Raw genomic sequence first — 15,227 nt, forward strand, 5'->3', positions numbered from 1 at the left:
TCTTGGTGTTCTTAACCAGAATGATAGCGGGAAGTACATAGGTAGTGTGTTCTTTGGCCCCCTGGTTCTCTACATTTTCAGATTTTTTCCCCCCTTCAGCTCAACATGATTTGCCTGACAATGTAATCTTTCTCTTCCCTTCTACTCAACTTTAACTGTAGATTTAGGACTATAAATCTTACGCAAAGAACCCATCAGAATCCTATAGTAAGTACTCATCATTTCTAATCTTTGTGAATCTTAGCCATATGAAATTCTGCATTGGTGTTTTACTGAAGGACTGTTATGAAGATTGTGAAATGTAGCCATCCTGATTGAATTTCGGGATGAAATTTTATCTAATGCAATCATGTTTCAAAGATTTCTGTTTTGGCGGGGGAATCTCAAATGCCTAGGATTTCTTAAAAAGTCTGGCTGCAAACAACTTATGTTACTGTAGTTATTGTCAATAAAAACTTTAAAAATAATCTCATTGTAAGATATTATGTATGTACAGATAGATGTGTATGCTAAATTTGCATTTTAAAATGTGGGTTGCAATTAATATTTGAAATGTTTTGAAATTTCCAGAACTAGGTGATTTCTGTGTCTTCTTCAGTTCTAAAATATTGTGATTTGTTGTATCAGTTCTGGCAATTCATAATAAATATCAATAATAAAATGACTATTAACTATCACAGTGCCAAATTACTTATCTAAGAACATATAGAAAATAATTTATTTGTAATTTCTCACCTGTTCTACCCCAAAATGTATCAGTAGGTATTTAAACATTTCAGAGTCTCTAAGTAGGAAAGCTTTATTTTTCAAAATATTTTGGCATTACAGAGTTCACATGTAGCTGAACAGTTTCCTTATTTAAATTATAGTTAATGTTTTTATTTTGAAATCCCACATGTATAGTTAACAAATCCTTCTGTCTGACTTTTCTCAGTCTAAGAAATTAAATTCATTACAGACTGACCAAAATACTATAAGCAGGAGTGTCTAACCCGTGGGCCCAGGATGGTATGAATGCAGCCTAACACAAAATCGTTAGTTACTAAAAAAGTGTTTCTGGTCATCAGTTTTCGTTAGTGTTTGTGTATTTAATGTGTGGTCCAAGACAACTCATCTTCCAGTGTGGCCCAGAGAAGCCAAAAGGTTGGGTGTCTGTGTGTGACTATAGATTGTTGTTAATTATTAATACCTGAGTAAAGTTGTTTAAGATAAGGGCTTCCCCTCAGAACACCTGGTATAGAAGATGAGGTTTTTTTTGTTTTTTTTTTTTAAGTACATACAGGTGTATTGAAGCCCTAGGGAAGTTTTTACTTCTTATATTACTTAAAAGAATGACTCTGGTTCATCCTTTTTTTTTTTTTTTTTAAAGATTTTATTTATTTATCTTTAGAGGGGAAGGAAAGGAGAGAGGGAGATAAATATCAATGTTTGGTTGCCTCTCATGTGTCCCCCTGCTGGGAACTGGCCTGCAACCCAGGCATGTGCCCTGACTGGGAATCAAACCTCGATCCTCTGGTTCGCAGGCCTGCGCTTGCTCAATCCACTGAGCTACATCAGCCAGGGCCATCCTTTTTTTTTTTTCTTCTTTTAAACGTTTATATTATTGAAATGGTTACTACTTGGATCATGCCCCAGAGCAATGCCTGGTTCTAATAAATCAGATGTACAGTGGTAATTTTTCATGCCTAGCAATTTTGAACAACTTTTACTGAGTTCGGTGCTGTTAAGGGTAACACAGACCGAGAAGGAATATCATTAGTTCATAGGAAGAAAACAGTGGGACACTGCTCATCAAAAGCTTCATTGGTGATCTGCATCCAGCCCACTAATAATGATTATAAGGGCCAACCTTTAATAGGCCTTTAACATAGTACAGGCTCTATGTTAAATCCATTTCATGCATCCTTATTTAACCCTTGAGTCTATGATATATACATAGATACATCCCATTGTACAGATAATGAAATGAGACCTAGAGCAGGGGTGTTCATCCTGCACCTTAGGATGGCTATGAATGTGGCCGTACACAAAAGTGTGTATTTACTTAAAATATTACTTTGTTTTATTACTGTTTTGTTATTTAGATATGTACATTTTCTATATTAGTGATTACAAACTTTGGAACTGCTCCATGATCTTAAAAGATTATTGACAGGGCCACTGCATAATTAGGGTTATTATGTGAAGACTTTTTTGCTTATCTGTGGTGGCAGATAATCAGGAAAATGATGCACGGACCTTTGTTTTTGCTCATCAGTTTTCATTAGTATTTGTGTAGTTTTAAAAAGATTTTTATTTATTTATCTTTAGAGGGTAAGGGAAGGAAGGAGGGAGAGAAATATCAATGTATGGTTGGTTGCCTCTCATGCGTCCCCTACTGGGAACTGGCCTGCAACCCAGGGATGTGCCCTGACTGGGAATCAAACTGGGATCCTTCTGTTTGCCGGCCTGCCCTCAATCCACTGAGCTATACCAGCCAGGGCTAGTGTTTGTGTATTTTAACATGTGGCCCAAGATAGCTCTTCTTCCACTGTGGCAAAAGGGCTGGACACCCCTTGACCTAGAGCTTATATTCCTAACGCAAGTGACATAGCAGAGGTGCCCTTGACTCTCATCCTTCCTAGCTTCACAGGATTACTTGTTTATTGTTTCACCTTAGGTTCCCCCCCTCCCTCGATAATGGCATTATGATCTGTACAGCCACCCAATCTATAGACTACATTTTAGACATTCATCCATAGCAAGCAGACAGGGGAACCCTTGTGTATTTATGTTAAGAAGATATTAAACATTCTCATCACAGGAAAAAAAACTTATGTATTATGTTGCATGTTAACTAGACTTACTGTGGTGGTTGTTTCACAATATGTACAAATAGGGAATCATTATGTTGTACACCTGAAACTTATATAATAAAATTTATATTTATTCAGTATAAAATAAAAAAAACACTTGGTAAATGACTTGGAAATAATGCCACACTAGTTTACTTCCTCCCTTTAGTTTCTATTTTTACTCTTTGCATAGTTTGTTGTACTCTTAAGATAGGTCTCTCAATTATCTCCCTATCAAGTTTATACCTACCTGCTTTACTGCTCACAACTGAGATAGGAATAGATTACAAAATAGAATTCTTCAGAAGCAATGTTTTAGAAAGTGATCCCTCTCAGGAGAACTCTTAAAGAATGCCTTCCTCTTAAATTCCATTCTGTTCTGTGCTTGCTGGCTTAAGGTTGTGGAAACAGGTATCTCAGAAGATTTGTAAAACATTGACTATTGAGATTAGGAGAGGACCTTTCTAGACTAAGGTAATAGCTTGGAGGGGGTAAAGGTAAATTAAAATTGGCATGATCCTGAAGTCTATTTTTCTTTGAGATTTTGCAGCTGACTTAGGACTTAGAATGGTACTAATTCTCTTAGTAAAGGATTTTCCAAGAGGTTAACCACAGAAGTTTTTTAACTTACTAATAGTTTAGATATTGAAATTTTACCTAATATTTTTCAGGAGTGAAGTCCTAGATGATCTTTCCCTTTAGGCTCGTACTGTTTTATAAATGAAGCCTTAGAATTGTATGTTTGTATTTTTAGAACTCTCCGACCTCAACATGAATATCATGGAAGAATATATTCCTCATGATGAATTGTATGTTTTCTTAAAAAGAGGATTTGTTACATTTTAAAATAACCTATTCAGTATTAATTATTTACTGGAGTACAAACTTTGAGAATAAATTGTCAGTGAAAATAGAGATTAATGTCGAACCTCAGAGTTGGTTTCTAAATAATTATTATATGGAAACTTTTGTTGAGTAATACCTAGTCTTTACAAAGTATTTACAAACTGGAAATGTACTATTCAAAAATGAATAAATTCAGTACATAGCAACCAGGTTGTTCCCTAAATGATGATCTTTCACAAAATTTAGTCTTAGACCTAATCCCAGTAGTTAAAACTATGAATGGTAACTTGATGAGTCATTTTGGAAGTTGTATATTATTTTCAGAATTTGAATTAATTTTATTGATAATACAATCACAGAAAATTGGTATAAGGATATAAGTTTGTCTCAGTAACAAGTATAATCTTTAAAGTATACTTTTTAGTTTTGTTTTGTTACCACCAGAAGTTTAGTTTATTTCCTAAGTAAAATGTCCTAATTTGTGAAGTAAAAATGTCCTAATTACCTTGGCTGGTGTGGCTCAGTGCATTGAGCCCCAGCCTGTGGACCAAAGGGTCACTGGTTGGCATCCCAGGCAGGGCACATGCCTGGGTTGCCAGCCAGGTCCTTAGTAGGGGCCTCAGTTGTACTTAATTCAGCTTTATTAATTCTCCATCAGCCACATATTGATGTTTTTCTCTGTCTTTCTCCTTCCCTTCCTGTCTCTCTAAATAAATATGTACTAATTATCTTTTTTTTAGTTCTTTCCTTTATTAGGCTCTATAGTTTTATGTGGAATACTGCTTTAGAAATCAGATTTTTATTTGTAACTCTTTAGTACTACTGTCTTGTCTATAAAGTGGAATTCAGATTTACAGTAATGTTTATTCTCTGACTTAGTGTCCAATATTTTGGACATTTTTGTGTCATTGTAACTTTTCCTAGTGGTAATGAACCAGCTTTTCAAGGAGAGAGGTATGAAATAGATAGCTAAAGCTTCTAACTTTGATTTTATGGTGATGCCTACTACTTAGTTTTTTATTTTAAAACTCTTTTATCGCTATGTAATTGAGTACATGTATCTGAATTTTAGAAAGTAAGACACAGTATGTGGTTTTCTTGTGTCCTTTATGTTTCTTCCTTTACAGAATAGACTTCGACTGATGGATTGTTCCTTAGGAGTTAGAATATGTGTAGCAGATAAATCAGACCTTTTATAGTTATGTTCTTGAGTATATAATTTGACCTTCAATTTAGTCAAATTGCGAATTTAGGTATTCGCATTAAGTCATGGAATACTTTTTACTGTATATGAATGAACGCATTTTTAATTCTTAACACTGGCTATTTAGAATCAGAAACAGCATCTTGTTGGCCTCTCTTCTGCTTTGTATTAGAAAGCAACATAAGAATGATGAATGCAGAGCAGTTAGCCCCAGTTTCCAGTTATCTTACATGATTTAGAATTTCCTCATGTAACCTTAAAATTCATTTCAGTCATTAGTTTCAACTTTTTCATCACCATCACCACCACCTTTCCCCTGGGGGGGGGTGGCAAACCCTGGAAATGAACAAAAGAAGGCTTCTGGCAAATAAGAATTGATTTACTGCTTTTTTTCTTTACCTTTTGTGTTTTAAGACTTAGAGATCCAAAAGTCTTAAGCCCCACTTCTCCTCTTGTCCAGCTGCATGAAAACTGTTAGGTGACATGAAACAGGAAAGAGCTAACTAGGTAGATAATTGACTTTTGAGTAAACTCAGCCTAGCTGTTTCTTTTCTTTCACATCTTTTCTTGTGTTGGACAGAAAAATGTTTAGACCAGATACTGGTGTGGAGATAAGGAAGAAGAGTAGAATTACTCTACTGTAGGGAATATGAGAAATAGCATACTGACCTCAATTACTTGAAGTTGTAAACAAGCTAGATTTATGATGTCTTCCAGTCAGGAAAACCGCTTTATGCTGTGGTAAAACTCGGCTGTACAGATTGTTTCTGAAGGGATTCATGTTATAATTTCTAGGGTGTGTGTGTAATAATGGTATTGATAGTAAATTTACAGCTAAAGAGTTAGGATCCATTGACAATTAAAATTACTAGGAATGAAAACAACATTTTGAAAATATAAGCTAGTGATAAAATACCTTGCTGTCTAAAAATTTGCTCTATTTGTAGCACTTTTAGAATATATCATCAAATACACAGTAATAAACAACTACATTTTTATCTCCTGATACTGAAATATGATAAACAGTAATTCTTACATAAAGTAAATTTTGCACACCAATGTATAGTTTCTGTATTACTTGATCTTTGTATTAAATAATCCTCAATTTTAATGAGCAAAACAAAAAAGGCATAATATTTGTACTTCATTCAGCTTTATTAAAGAATTGGCATATAAGAAACTTCAAAGACTAACCAGAATAACGACCAAAAACAAGATAATGATCCTGTCACCCCTAAAAATTTTTCTCTTGCCTTTCAGTAATTCCTATTGCCCTTTTCTGTCCCTAAGACAACCACTAATCTGCTTTCTGTCACTATTAATTAGTTTGCATTGTCTTAAGTACTCTTGCTTCTTTGGTCTTTCTTCTTTCATGCTTATGTTGATTCATACATGTCCATCCTCTAATATTTCATTGTATGTGTATTCTGCTGTTTGTTTATCCACTCAGCTGTCTGACAGATCTCTGGGTTCCCAGGTTCTGACTGTTAGAAATAAAGCTGCTCTGTACATTCCTGAACAAGTCTTTGTGTAGACTTCTTTTACACTTCTCTGGAGTAAATACCCTAGGAGTGGATTAGTGATTATGTTTAACTTAACTGCCAAACTGTTTTTATCATTTTCAATTCCCAAAGCACTGTATAAGAGTTGCGATTGCTCCACATCCTTCTCAACTTTGATGTGGTTATTAGTCTTTTTAATTTTAGACTGAGAAAGCGTATCTCATTATAGTTTTAATTTGTGTTTCCTTAATAACTATGTTGAGATTGTTTTCATGTGCTTATTTGCCGTCTGTATACATTTTCTTTTTCTATATTCATATATGTTTTCAAAGTCTTTTGAACAGCAGACTAATTTTGATGAGGCCCAGTTTATTATTTTTTATACTTTTTAGTTTGTGTCATTTAAGAAATCTTTGCCAAATCCAACATTACTAAGGTTTTCTCAGCTATTTACTTCCAATATTTTAGTTTTATCTCCTACATTTAGGTTTTTACTGTTTTTTGGGTTTTTTTTTTAGTTATTTTAATACAAATTTGTAAGGGTGAGGTAAGTTTTTATTATTTATGTCTATATATTTTTTCCAGCACCATTTATTGAAAAGATGGTTCTTTCCTCATTTAGTTGCCTTGGCATCTTTGTTGAAAATTGGTTACCTGTATATTTGCTGTGTTTCTGGACTCTTATTTTGTTCCATTGACCTATTTGTCTTTTTTTTTTTTTTTTAATGTGGGTACTGCTGTCTTGGTGTAGCTTTATATAATGCCTTGTAATCAGAGTATAAGCCTTTTAACTTTGTTTATTCCCAAAGTTAGTGTATTTTGGCAATTCTAGATCCTTTGCATTTTCGTATAAATTTTACAATCATCTGGTGAATATCTACCAAAAAAGCCTGCTAAAATTTTTATTGAAATGCATTGAATTTATAGATAAAGTTAGGAAAAATTCATCTAAATAATGTGGGATTCAGTGTTCTAATCCCTGAACATGATATAACTCTCCATTTATTTGTCCTCTCAGCAATGTTTTTAGATTGTCAAGTGTACAAGTCTTACATATCTTTTGTAAAATTTATCACAAAGTGCTTAACATTTTTGATGCTATATAAATGTTACTGCTTTAAGTTTCACAATTTCTGGTTGGTTGTAGCTCATTTATAGAAATAGTATAACGCATTACTCCCTTAGAAGTTAGGAACAATGCAAGGATGTTCATATTTACAGCTATTTAACACTGTACTGGAAGGGTTTGTCAGTGAACTTGGCAAGTAAAAAAAAAAAGAAATAAAATTATCATAGCATCCAAATTAGAAAAGAAGTGTAACCACTTAATTCACAGACATGAACATCTATGACAAAAATTCTGCAAAAGCTACAAAAGCTGCTAGAATAGCTAAATTTAGCAAGGTTCCAGGATACAAAATGTGTAAAAATCCATGTTATGCTACATGGGAGATAGCTGACATTCTCAGAATATCCAAATCAATAAAATTATTGGTGAAAATGAAAAGCATGTTTAAATAGACTTTTGGGGCAACCCAATATTAAGTATGGTGTTAGCTCTAGTTTTTTGTTTTGTTTTGTTTAATTTAATTTATTTATCTTTAGAGAGGAAGGGAAGGAGAGACGGAGAAAAACTCCATGTGTGGCAGCTGCCTCTCATGAGTCCCCTGCCGGGAACTGGCCTGCAACCCAGGCATGTGCCCTGCCTGGGAATTGAACCTTGATTGTGTGGTTCGCAGGCCCGCGGTCAATCCACTGAGCCATACCATCCAGGGCATGTTTTTTGTTTTGTTTTTGTTTTGGTAGGTTGAGGAAGTTCCTTTCTATCCTACTTTGCTAAGAATTTTTATTAAGGAATTAGATGTTAGACTTTGTCAGATACATTTTTCCTCCTGTGTCTATTAAGATAATTATGTGGTTTTTCATACATAATGCTGAATTACATTGGTTAATTTTAGAATTGTAAAGCAACTTGCAATCATGGGATAAATCATACTTTGTCGTGATGTATTCTTACGGCAGTAATCCATGTTGGATATGTTTGGTGGAATTTACCAGTGGAGTCATCTGGGCCTAGAGTTTTCTTTGTAGGTATTAGGTTTGCCAAAATGTTCTTTTAGTTTTTTTCCAAAGATAAAATGCAGTTTTTTTTTCATTTCCACCAATATCTTTATCGATTTGGATACTTTGAGCATGTCACCTATCTCTGTATAACATTGATTGTTCTCAATTAATGTCTCAATTTGATTGCTATCAGCTTAACTGGTTTACCCAACCTTGGGGCATCATCCAGTGAGAAGTCTCCAGCCCAAAACTTCGCACACCACTTTTGACACATTCAGTCAGTCACACACAGTACCTTCTTTATACATCGCACATATTTCTTTTTGTGTTTCAGTTGCATTTTTACCTTTCTTGAAATAATGAAACATAATAAATATGCCAAAAAAGTTGCATATTTTCCTCCATATTCAATATTAAAATGGCTACAGAAAAATTCACCAATTTTGATGTTTTTTTAAATGTATGTTGATATAACAGCTGTCTCAGTATAGTCTAACAAAATTGTTTTGAATGAGGTTAAAGATAACTTAGTGCTACTAGAGCCATCTTATGGGGAAAACCAAACATTTTAGGCAATCCAATAGGTTTTTATCTAGAAATTAAATTTGTTTAAATTTTATAGGAATATTGAAATTATTTGTTTTTAGTGAACTTTGGCAGTTTGTGTATTTCAAGAAATGTAGGATTTTGTTCATTTTATAAAATAAAGTTGTTTATAATATTCTCGTTATATTTTTAGTATCTGTAGAGATGTTACCTCTCTTACTCCTCATTGGTAATTTGTTCTCTTTTTTCTTGATTAGTTTGGCTTATCAGGATTTTATTGCTTTCAACAAGCTTTTGATTTCACTGATTTTTCTTTGTTTCACTTTTGTATTTTATTTATATATGGTTCCATCTTTACTATTGATTTTCTTTTGCTTATTTTAGGTTTTAGTTCTTCTATCTAGTTATATAAAGTATAAATTGAGGTCATTTTTTTGAGAACTTTGATTTTCAAATACAGGCATTTGGTGCTGTAAATTTCTCAAGTATTTAATTACACTCCATGAAATTTGATAATGTGCTTTCATTTTCATTTAGTTCAAAATACTTTCTACTTTTGTCTTTAGTTTTTTAACTGATACAGTCATGCGCTGCTTCATGACTAAGATATATTCTGAAAAATGTGTCTAGTAATTTTGTCATTATGCAAGCATCATAGAATGCAGTGAACAAACCTAAATGGTATCACTACTATACTTCTTTGTACTGTACTTTTACACAACTGGCAGCTCAGTAGGTGTGTTTGTACTGGCATCACCACAAGCAGTGTGAGTAATGTGTTTCAGCATTAAGACAGCTGTGCTGTCACTAGGCAGTATTAATTTTCAGCTCTATTATAATCTTAAGAGACCAACATTGTATATGTGGCCTGATGTTGACCAAGATGCTGGTATGTGGTACCTGACTTTATTTGGAATTATGTTACTTAGTTTCCCTTTTTTGTTGTTGTTTAGAATTATGTTGTTTAGTTTTTGAATGAGGATTTTCCAGATAACCATTGTTTTGACATATAATTTATGTCAGTATTGTTATTAGACATATGTATTTTTTAGAATTAGTTTTATTTATTTATTTATTTATTTATTTAATTTTATTTAGTTACTTTTCAAGTACATTTTTTTTCTTTTCTCTTCCCCCCCCCCCGCCGTCTCCCCCCTCCCTCCCATTCCCCCCCCGCCCCCCCAGTCCTCATCTCTGTGTCTTTCATACTTGTTCCTCATAGAATTAGTTTTTTTTAAATATATTTTATTGATTATGCTGTTACAGTGGTCCCTTTATTCCCCTGTACCCTGTCCCACCTCCTACCATCATTCCCCTACCTTAGGTCATATTCATGGATCATACATATAAGTTCTTCAGCTTCTCCATTTCCCATACTATTCTTAACCACCCCCTCTCTATTTTGTACCTACCATTTGTGCTTCTTATTCCCTGTACCTTTTTCCCCGTTCTACCCCCACCCCTCTCTGCTGATAACCCTCCATGTGATCTCTATTTTTGTGAATCTGTTCCTGTTGTAGTTGTTTGCTTACTTAGTTTTTTTTGGGGGGGGGTTGTTGTTTGTTTGTTTTTTGTTTTTTTTAGAGGTTCATTTGTTGGTAGTTGTGAGTTTGTTGTCATCTTACTGGTCAGAGTTTTGGTCATCTCCTATTTCTTAGGTAAGTCCCTTGAACATTTCATATAATAAAGGCTTGGTGGTGATGATCTCCTTTAACTTGACCTTATCTGGAAAGCTCTTCATCTGCCCTTCCATTCTAAATGATAGCTGAGCTGGATAGAGTAATCTTAGATGTAGGTCTTTGTCTTTCATGGCTTTTAATACTTCTTTCCAGCCTCTGCAAGATTTCCTTTAAGAAATCAGCTGATAGTCTTATGGGAACTCCTTGGTAGATAACTGTCTCCTTTTCTCTTGCTGCTTTTAAGATTCTCTCCTTATCTTTAACTTTGGGTAATGTAATTATGATGTGCCTTGGTATATACTTCCTTGGGTCCAATTTCTTTGGGACCCTTTGAGCTTCCTGGACTTCCTGGAAGTTTATTTCCTTTGTCAGATTAGGGAAGTTCTCCTTCATTATGCTTTCAAATAAGTTTTCAGTTTCTTGCTCTTCTCCTCTGGCACCCCTATGAATCGGACATTGGGACATTTAACATTGTCCCAGAAGTTGGTAAGCTGCTAATTTTTAAAATTCTTGTTTATTCATTGTGTTCTGGTTGAATGCTTATTTCTTTCTTCTGCTCCAAACTGTAGATTTAAGTCCTGGTGTCCTTCCCTGCACTGTTGGTTCCCTATGTACTTTCCTTTATTTCACTTTTCATAGCCTTCTCTTTTTCCTGTACTTTGCAACCATACTCAACCATTTCTGTGAGCATCCTTATGACCAGTGTTTTGAACTGTGCACCTGATAGGTTGGCTGTCTCTTCATCACTTAGTTTTTTGTTTTTGTTTTTTTTCTGATGCTTTGATCTGTTTTTTCATTTGGGCCTTATTTCTTTGTCTTGGTGAGCCTGTTATGTTGTATGGGGTGGAGCCTTAGGTAATCACTAGGCTGGGTAACCCACTTTGCTTCGTTGTAGCACTGTATGTGGGGGAGAAATCTGAGAAGGAACAGTGAGGCTTTTTCAGACCTGTCTGGCTGAAAAAGTGGTTGTGTCTGGCTGTGGTTTAGTTACTCCTCCTGCTTCCCACGCAGAAATTGGACCCTTCTGGTGCTGATTCCTAGGTAGGTGGTTTTATGTACATTCTAGGACCCTATGGATCTCTCCAATGAACTGGCTGGGAGTTTCTCCTGATGCCTTAACCTCCACAGGTGCTTTCAGCCAGAGGCTTTGAGGCTTTATTTCCCTGTGCTGGAACCCTGTGTTGCACCGTCTGTCTCGCTCCCCAGTTGTTCTTCCTAGTTTATCTGCACACAAATGTGGGACCTCCCACTCCACCAGCAGCCACCTTGCCAGACCCAGTCCTCCAGCCTTGGCCTTGCCCCTAATCCTCTCCACCACAGCTGCCCATCTCTGTCCCTCCTACTGGTCTGGATGAATGTTTCTCCTTTAACTCCTTGGCTGTCAGACTTCCCATACAGTTGGGTTTCCTGGCAGTTCTGGTTATTTTTTGTTTTTAAATTTTTTGTTTTGTTCTTTTGGTTGTATGAGGAAGCAAAGTGAATCTACCTACACTTCATGTTGGCCTTAAATTTCTAGAATAATTCTTGATAGAGCCCTTTGTTACTATGAAATGACCTTTATCCCTGGTGATTTTATTGCTCTGATACCTACTTAGTCATGTATTAATATGGCCACTTTTTTTTTAACTAGGGTTAGGATGGCATACATTTTTTTCTGTGTGTGTCTGTGTATTTGAAATGGGTTTCTAATATATAGTTTATTTAAGCTGTATGTAGTTGGGTTTTGTTTTTCTAATCAAATATCTAATATTTTAATCTTTGTGTTTAAATTGTGATGGTAAGACTATTTAAATTTAGTGCAATTATTGATATGACTGGTTTTAAATCTACTTGCCTTGCTACTTGTTTTCTATTTGTCCCATTCATTCTTTGTTCCCTGTTTTTCCTTTTTTGGGGATTTTTTTAACCCCAATATGTCCTTCTTAACTTCTTAGCTGTAACTCTTTGTGTAGTCAATTTTTGCTTTGTGTAGTTAATTATCTTTTAAAGAGATTTCAAAATATAATGAAAAGTCTTTTTTTTTTTCCTCACACATTTACCATTTTTGGTGCTCTTCATTCCTCTTTATAGATCCAGATTTTTATGTGGTAATATTGTCCTTCTGCCTAAAGGACTTCTTTTAACATTTGTTACAGTGCAGGTCTGCTGGTGGTTGATTTTTTTTATGTCTTACAAATTTAATTTTTTCTTTATTTAACCAATTTATTAAGATACAATTGATATAGTATATATGGTACATCATATTTAGAATATGTAATTTAGTGGGTTTTTGTATATTCACAGAATCGTGATTCCGTTAGTACCTCCCCCACCCCCCAAATCCATGCTTTGTAGCTATTAACCTTTTGGGTGCTCCAACCCCTGCCCCATGCAACCATTCCCAGTCCTACAGAACCATTAATATACTTTTTGTCTCTGAAGATTTGCCTATTCTGGGTATTTCATATAAATGAAATAGAAATATGTGGTCTTTTGTGACTGGATCCTTTTACTAGTATAAGGTTTCCAAGGCTCACCTTAGAAATGTGTATGTTGTTCTATGCATCATTGCTTCATTCCTCTTTATAGCCAAATAATACCCCATTGTATGAATGTATGCTACATTTTGTTTATCCATTCATCCATCAGTTGATGGATGTTTTGAATTTTTTTATCTTTTGGCTATTTTGAATAATGATGTCATGAAATTTGTGTACACTTTTTTAAGTAGACAGATGTTTTAATTTCTCTTAAATATGTAACTGGGATTGGAATTGCTGGAGCAAATGGTAACATTTTGCAGTTTGCCATACTGTTTCTCAAAGTAGCTGCACCATTTTACATTCCCAACAGTGGTGAATGAGGCTTTCAGTTTCTTCCTCTTGATTTGGAAGATATTTTCAATGGATGGTAGAAATCTAGGTTCAGTTTTGATTTTAGCACCTTTAAGGAGATTTCATTGTCTTCTGGGTTACATCATTTCTGATGAACAATATGCTGCCATTCTTACTCTTTGTTCCTTTATAAAATACATCTTTTCTCTTGACAACTTTTAAAGATTTCTCTTTATCACTGGTTTGTGGCAGTTTGTTTATGATAGGGCTTGGCGTAGTTTTCAAGTTTGTTGTGCTTATGGTTTATTGAACAGTATTTTGCTTTCTACTTAAAACTCAAATTCTGTTGGGCAATAAATATAGTCATAAAAAGTGAGGTGCTGATAAATCTGCTACTGGTAAGAAATAACGTCATAAAAGAGCTAGAGTGCTTTGTATTGCCCTAGCCTACTCTTTCTTACTCCAGAAAAAATTTCTTTAGATTGCACTTCAGTGATATTTTTTTCCAACATTATATACAAGAAAACTAGAATTCAGTGAGGTTTACTGGCCCATTGTCATGGAGCAGATTAGTAGTATTGAACTGGACTGGACTTCTGGGCTAGCCTTGTCCTCTTCCTATCATTTACACCACCTCTGATAGACCAAACATTAGGAAGATGGCCAGAGGTGTATACCTTTGAGCTCTTAATGCAGTAAGATTGTTGCTGTGCTCTCTATTTCAGGATTTCTTTAACTCTTAAGATTCAGAATTATGGCAGGTACGTGTGTATTTCATAATGAAATAACAGTTTCTTCTCAATTTCAAGCTCCCATTTTCCCCCATACAAATACTTATGCGAAGTATTTTCTTTGGTAATTATAATTGTCTTAGACTTTCAAAATGTTATCTTAGAAAGTCTGTTATTTGGTTTGCTTGATAAGGTAACTTCTTATTTGATACAAGGGGGCTTTAGGGTATGCACTTACTTTCTCTCGACATGTTTTCTGTATCACATTCATAGTACTTTCTTTCCCTTTGTTTTTAGAATCCTTCCATATGAATTATTCTTTTTGATGACTTTCTTGCACTTGCAGTATTTTTGCAGTGGTAGAAGACCTTACCTGTCTCTATCTTTTTTTTGAAGCTTAACCGGTTGGTTGTACATTCCTGTGCATTTGAAACATTGTTTAATAATGCAGGAAATGAGGCCATCTTGTCTTTCAGTGTTGAGGTTTGATGAAACTGGTTGTATGAGGTCCTCAGAAGGCTATTAGTAGTATATGATGAGCAGAGTTTCTGAATGGAAAACCTAAATAATTAAAATATTTCAGAGAAAATAACTTTAAATTTTGATAATTTTTTAAAAGTTAGTTTTACTGAGCTATTTAAATATTATAAAATTGACCCTTTGGAATACAGGTTTATGAATTTTGTTGAACTAAGTCTTGTAATTACAATCAAGAAAAAGAGTATTTGTGTTGTCCTAAAACGTGCCATTTTGCTCTCTCATCAGCAGTTTAGGAATTCTAATTTCTGTGCATCCTCCTCACTGCTTGGTATTGCCAGTTGTTTTGTCTTTAATAAGCCAGTATAGTAGGTAGCATCTCATTGCTGTTTTAATTTACATTTCTCTGATAACTAAGCATAAGCCTCTTTTCATGTGCTGATGTGAATAATGCATATATTTTTTTCTTGACGTGACTCCATATTGGCCCATTGAAAAATTTTGTTGGATAACAGTTCTTTATCAGATACA

The 15,227-nt window shown here is 34.5% G+C and overlaps 1 protein-coding gene across 2 annotated transcripts in view; it reads left to right on the top strand.

Annotated features, from left to right (window-relative positions):
• The window catches only part of RYBP (RING1 and YY1 binding protein), an 88,083-nt gene that overhangs the window by 14,900 nt on the left and 57,956 nt on the right, over window positions 1-15,227 (top strand). The gene's annotated exons all lie outside the window — the stretch shown is intronic.

This window comes from Artibeus jamaicensis, unplaced genomic scaffold (genome assembly GCF_021234435.1).
Source record: "Artibeus jamaicensis isolate MK-2021 breed Jamaican fruit bat unplaced genomic scaffold, CSHL_Jam_final contig_886, whole genome shotgun sequence".
Lineage (NCBI taxonomy): Eukaryota > Metazoa > Chordata > Mammalia > Chiroptera > Phyllostomidae > Artibeus > Artibeus jamaicensis.